The sequence below is a fragment of the Oncorhynchus keta genome, unplaced genomic scaffold (assembly GCF_023373465.1).
Source record: "Oncorhynchus keta strain PuntledgeMale-10-30-2019 unplaced genomic scaffold, Oket_V2 Un_contig_3043_pilon_pilon, whole genome shotgun sequence".
Classification (NCBI taxonomy): domain Eukaryota; kingdom Metazoa; phylum Chordata; class Actinopteri; order Salmoniformes; family Salmonidae; genus Oncorhynchus; species Oncorhynchus keta.
Window position 1 is genome coordinate 48,455 of NW_026287047.1, and position 6,331 is coordinate 54,785.

A 6,331-nucleotide genomic window follows, 5' to 3' on the forward strand; every position below is an offset into this window, starting at 1 on the left:
GTGTGTGTGTGCGTGTGTGTGTGTGTGTGTGTGTGTGTATATGTATTGTAGTGTGTGTGTGTATTGTATAGTGTGTGTGTGTGTGTGTGTGTGTGTGTGTGTGTGTGTGTGTGTGTGTGTGTGTGTGTGTGTGTGTGTGTGTGTGTGTGTGTGTCTCTCCTCTCGTGGTGTTGGCTGAGTGTGTGTGTATGTGTGTGTGTGTGTGTTGTACTGTGTGTGTGTGTGTGTGTGTGTGTGTGTGTGTGTGTGTGTGTGTGTGTGTGTGTGTGTGTGTGTGTGTGTGTGTGTGTGTGTGTGTGTGTGTGTGTAGTACTGTGTGTGTGTGTGTGTATTGTAGTGTGTGTGTTTGTGTGTGTGTGTTGGCAGAGTTATGATAATATTGCGTCCCTATGTGTTTAAAGTTGAACCAATCATTTATGTCCAGATAAATATTACCATAAGCAAGACGGAGAGAAGCTCAGCCAACACCCTGAGAGGAGAGATACACACACACACTACAATACACACACTACAATACACACACTACAATACACACACTACAATACACACACTACAATACACACACTACAATACACACACTACAATACATATACGAACACACACACACTACACACACTACAATACACACACAACAATACACACACACACACTAAACTCAGCAAAAAATAAGAAACATCCTCTCACTGTCAACTACGTTTATTTTCAGCAAACTTAACATGTGTAAATATTTGTATGAACATAACAAGAGACATAAACTGAACATGTTCCACAGACATGTGACTTAACAGAAAAATGTGTCCCTGAACAAAAGAGAAGGTCAAAATCAAAAGTAACAGTCAGTATCTGTTGTGGCCACCAGCTGCATTAAGTACTGCAGTGCATCTCCTCCTCATGGACTGCACCAGATTTGCCAGTTCTCTCCCAGTTCAGTCAGGGCTCTGAAGTGTCCAAGATGCTGTACTGTAATGATGCTGAGCCAGGGCTCTGAAGTGTCCAAGATGCTGTACCGTAATGATGCTGAGCCAGGGCTCTGAAGTGTCCAAGATGCTGTGCTGTAATGATGCTGAACCAGGGCTCTGAAGTGTCCAAGATGCTGTACCGTAATGATGCTGAGCCAGGGCTCTGAAGTGTCCAAGATGCTGTACTGTAATGATGCTGAACCAGGGCTCTGAAGTGTCCAAGATGCTGTACTGTAATGATGCTGAACCAGGGCTCTGAAGTGTCCAAGATGCTGTACTGTAATGATGCTGAACCAGGGCTCTGAAGTGTCCAAGATGCTGTACTGTAATGATGCTGAACCAGGGCTCTGAAGTGTCCAAGATGCTGTACCGTAATGATGCTGAACCAGGGCTCTGAAGTGTCCAAGATGCTGTGTTATAATGATGCTGAACCAGGGCTCTGAAGTGTCCAAGATGCTGTACCGTAATGATGCTGAACCAGGGCTCTGAAGTGTCCAAGATGCTGTACTGTAATGATGCTCAACCAGGGCTCTGAAGTGTCCAAGATGCTGTACCGTAATGATGCTCAACCAGGGCTCTGAAGTGTCCAAGATGCTGTACCGTAATGATGCTGAACCAGGGCTCTGAAGTGTCCAAGATGCTGTACTGTAATGATGCTCAACCAGGGCTCTGAAGTGTCCAAGATGCTGTGTTATAATGATGCTGAACCAGGGCTCTGAAGTGTCCAAGATGCTGTGTTATAATGATGCTGAACCAGGGCTCTGAAGTGTCCAAGATGCTGTACCGTAATGATGCTCAACCAGGGCTCTGAAGTGTCCAAGATGCTGTACTGTAATGATGCTGAGCCAGGGCTCTGAAGTGTCCAAGATGCTGTGTTATAATGATGCTGAACCAGGGCTCTGAAGTGTCCAAGATGCTGTACCGTAATGATGCTGAACCAGGGCTCTGAAGTGTCCAAGATGCTGTGTTATAATGATGCTGAACCAGGGCTCTGAAGTGTTCAAGATGCTGTGTTATAATGATGCAGAACCAGGGCTCTGAAGTGTCCAAGATGCTGTGTTATAATGATGCTGAACCAGGGCTCTGAAGTGTTGAGGATGCTGTGTTATAATGATGCTGAACCAGAGCTCTGAAGTGTCCAAGATGCTGTACTGTAATGATGCTGAACCAGGGCTCTGAAGTGTCCAAGATGCTGTGTTATAATGATGCTGAACCAGGGCTCTGAAGTGTTCAAGATGCTGTGTTATAATGATGCTGAACCAGGGCTCTGAAGTGTCCAAGATGCTGTGTTATAATGATGCTGAACCAGGGCTCTGAAGTGTTGAGGATGCTGTGTTATAATGATGCTGAACCAGAGCTCTGAAGTGTCCAAGATGCTGTACTGTAATGATGCTGAACCAGGGCTCTGAAGTGTCCAAGATGCTGTGTTATAATGATGCTGAACCAGGGCTCTGAAGTGTCCAAGATGCTGTGTTATAATGATGCTGAACCAGGGCTCTGATGTGTCCAAGATGCTGTGTTATAATGATGCTGAACCAGGGCTCTGAAGTGTCCAAGATGCTGTGTTATAATGATGCTGAGCCAGGGCTCTGAAGTGTCCAAGATGCTGTGTTATAATGATGCTGAACCAGGGCTCTGAAGTGTCCAAGATGCTGTGTTATAATGATGCTGAACCAGGGCTCTGAAGTGTCCAAGATGCTGTGTTATAATGATGCTGAACCAGGGCTCTGAAGTGTCCAAGATGCTGTGTTATAACGATGCTCAACCAGGGCTCTGAAGTGTCCAAGATGCTGTGTTATAATGATGCTGAACCAGGGCTCTGAAGTGTCCAAGATGCTGTGTTATAATGATGCTGAACCAGGGCTCTGAAGTGTCCAAGATGCTGTACTGTTATGATGCTGAACCAGGGCTCTGAAGTGTCCAAGATGCTGTACTGTAATGATGCTGAACCAGGGCTCTGAAGTGTCCAAGATGCTGTGTTATAACGATGCTCAACCAGGGCTCTGAAGTGTCCAAGATGCTGTGTTATAATGATGCTGAACCAGGGCTCTGAAGTGTCCAAGATGCTGTGTTATAATACCACTCTAACCACTAGACTACCTACCTCCTCTACACTCTAACCACTAGGCTACCTACCTCCTCTACACTCTAACCACTAGGCTACCTGCCACCTCTACACTCTAACCACTAGTCTACCTGCCTCCTCTACACTCTAAACACTAGGCTACCTGCCTCCTCTACACTCTAACCACTAGGCTACCTACCTCCTCTACACTCTAACCACTAGACTACCTGCCACCTCTACACTCTAACCACTAGACTGCCTGCCGCCTCTAACCACTAGACTACCTGCCTCCTCTACACTCTAACCACTAGGCTACCAGCCTCCTCTACACTCTAACCACTAGGCTACCTGCCACCTCTACTCTCTGACCACTAGACTACCTACCTCCTCTACACTCTAACCACTAGGCTACCTACCTCCTCTACACTCTAACCACTAGGCTACCTACCTCCTCTACACTCTAACCACTAGGCTACCTGCCTCCTCTACACTCTAACCACTAGGCTACCTGCCTCCTCTACACTCTAACCACTAGACTACCTACCTCCTCTACACTCTAACCACTAGGCTACCTGCCTCCTCTACACCCTAACCACTAGACTACCTGCCTCCTCTACACTCTAACCACTAGGCTACCTGCCTCCTCTACACTCTAACCACTAGACTACCTACCTCCTCTACACTCTAACCACTAGGCTACCTACCTCCTCTACACTCTAACCACTAGGCTACCTGCCACCTCTACACTCTAACCACTAGGCTACCTGCCACCTCTACACTCTAACCACTAGACTACCTACCTCCTCTACACTCTAACCACTAGATTACCTGCCACCTCTACACTCTAACCACTAGACTGCCTGCTGCCTCTAACCACTAGACTACCTGCCTCCTCTACACTCTAACCACTAGGCTACCAGCCTCCTCTACACTCTAACCACTAGGCTACCTGCCACCTCTACTCTCTGACCACTAGACTACCTACCTCCTCTACACTCTAACCACTAGGCTACCTACCTCCTCTACACTCTAACCACTAGGCTACCTACCTCCTCTACACTCTAACCACTAGGCTACCTGCCTCCTCTACACTCTAACCACTAGGCTACCTGCCTCCTCTACACTCTAACCACTAGACTACCTACCTCCTCTACACTCTAACCACTAGGCTACCTACCTCCTCTACACTCTAACCACTAGGCTACCTGCCACCTCTACACTCTAACCACTAGTCTACCTGCCTCCTCTACACTCTAACCACTAGGCTACCTGCCTCCTCTACACTCTAACCACTAGGCTACCTACCTCCTCTACACTCTAACCACTAGACTACCTGCCACCTCTACACTCTAACCACTAGACTACCTGCCGCCTCTAACCACTAGACTACCTGCCTCCTCTACACTCTAACCACTAGGCTACCAGCCTCCTCTACACTCTAACCACTAGGCTACCTGCCACCTCTACTCTCTAACCACTAGACTACCTACCTCCTCTACACTCTAACCACTAGGCTACCTACCTCCTCTACACTCTAACCACTAGGCTACCTACCTCCTCTACACTCTAACCACTAGGCTACCTGCCACCTCTACACTCTAACCACTAGACTACCTGCCTCCTCTACACTCTAACCACTAGACTACCTGCCTCCTCTACAATTTAACCACTAGGCTACCCACCTCCTCTACACTCTAACCACTAGGCTACCTGCCTCCTCTACACTCTAACCACTAGGCTACCTGCCTCCTCTACACTCTAACCACTAGACTACCTGCCTCCTCTACACTCTAACCACTAGGCTACCTACCTCCTCTACACTCTAACCACTAGGCTACCTGCCTCCTCTACACTCTAACCACTAGGCTACCCGCCTCCTCTACACTCTAACCACTAGACTACCTACCTCCTCTACACTCTACCCACTAGACTACCTGCCTCCTCTACACTCTAACCACTAGACTACCTACCTCCTCTACACTCTAACCACTAGGCTACCTGCCTCCTCTACACTCTAACCACTAGACTACCTGCCTCCTCTACACTCTAACCACTAGACTACCTACCTCCTCTACACTCTAACCACTAGACTACCTACCTCCTCTACACTCTAACCACTAGACTACCTACCTCCTCTACACTCTAACCACTAGTCTACCTGCCTCCTCTACACTCTAACCACTAGACTACCTACCTCCTCTACACTCTAACCACTAGACTACCTGCCACCTCTACACTCTAACCACTAGGCTACCTACCTCCTCACACTCTAACCACTAGACTACCTACCTCCTCTACACTCTAACCACTAGACTACCTACCTCCTCTACACTCTAACCACTAGGCTACCTACCTCCTCTACACTCTAACCACTAGACTACCTACCTCCTCTACACTTTAACCACTAGACTACCTGCCACCTCTACACTCTAACCACTAGACTACCTGCCACCTCTACACTCTAACCACTAGACTACCTGCCACCTCTACACTCTAACCACTAGACTACCTGCCGCCTCTAACCACTAGACTACCTGCCTCCTCTACACTCTAACCACTAGGCTACCAGCCTCCTCTACACTCTAACCACTAGGCTACCTGCCACCTCTACTCTCTAACCACTAGACTACCTACCTCCTCTACACTCTAACCACTAGGCTACCTACCTCCTCTACACTCTAACCACTAGGCTACCTACCTCCTCTACACTCTAACCACTAGGCTACCTGCCACCTCTACACTCTAACCACTAGACTACCTGCCTCCTCTACACTCTAACCACTAGACTACCTGCCTCCTCTACAATTTAACCACTAGGCTACCCACCTCCTCTACACTCTAACCACTAGGCTACCTGCCTCCTCTACACTCTAACCACTAGGCTACCTGCCTCCTCTACACTCTAACCACTAGACTACCTGCCTCCTCTACACTCTAACCACTAGGCTACCTACCTCCTCTACACTCTAACCACTAGGCTACCTGCCTCCTCTACACTCTAACCACTAGGCTACCCGCCTCCTCTACACTCTAACCACTAGACTACCTACCTCCTCTACACTCTAACCACTAGACTACCTGCCTCCTCTACACTCTAACCACTAGACTACCTACCTCCTCTACACTCTAACCACTAGGCTACCTGCCTCCTCTACACTCTAACCACTAGACTACCTACCTCCTCTACACTCTAACCACTAGGCTACCTACCTCCTCTACACTCTAACCACTAGGCTACCTGCCTCCTCTACACTCTAACCACTAGGCTACCTGCCACCTCTACACTCTAACCACTAGACTACCTGCC

General features: G+C 48.2%; 1 long non-coding RNA gene across 2 annotated transcripts; it reads right to left on the minus strand.

Annotated features, from left to right (window-relative positions):
- Window positions 1-456: 456 nt before the first annotated feature.
- LOC127923675 (uncharacterized) lies at window positions 457-6,050 on the minus strand. Of its 2 annotated transcripts, XR_008115005.1 has the most exons (8): window positions 5,851-6,050; window positions 5,310-5,562; window positions 5,123-5,246; window positions 4,707-4,802; window positions 4,070-4,418; window positions 3,764-3,820; window positions 3,473-3,571; window positions 457-3,312 (listed from the first exon to the last, which is right to left on the minus strand). It is a non-coding gene; the product is annotated as an uncharacterized LOC127923675 (long non-coding RNA). The 2 variants fall into 2 exon arrangements; XR_008115004.1 differs by lacking the exons at window positions 457-3,312; window positions 3,473-3,571; window positions 3,764-3,820; window positions 5,310-5,562 and having other exon boundaries at window positions 3,923-4,418; window positions 5,123-5,282.
- Window positions 6,051-6,331: the final 281 nt, after the last annotated feature.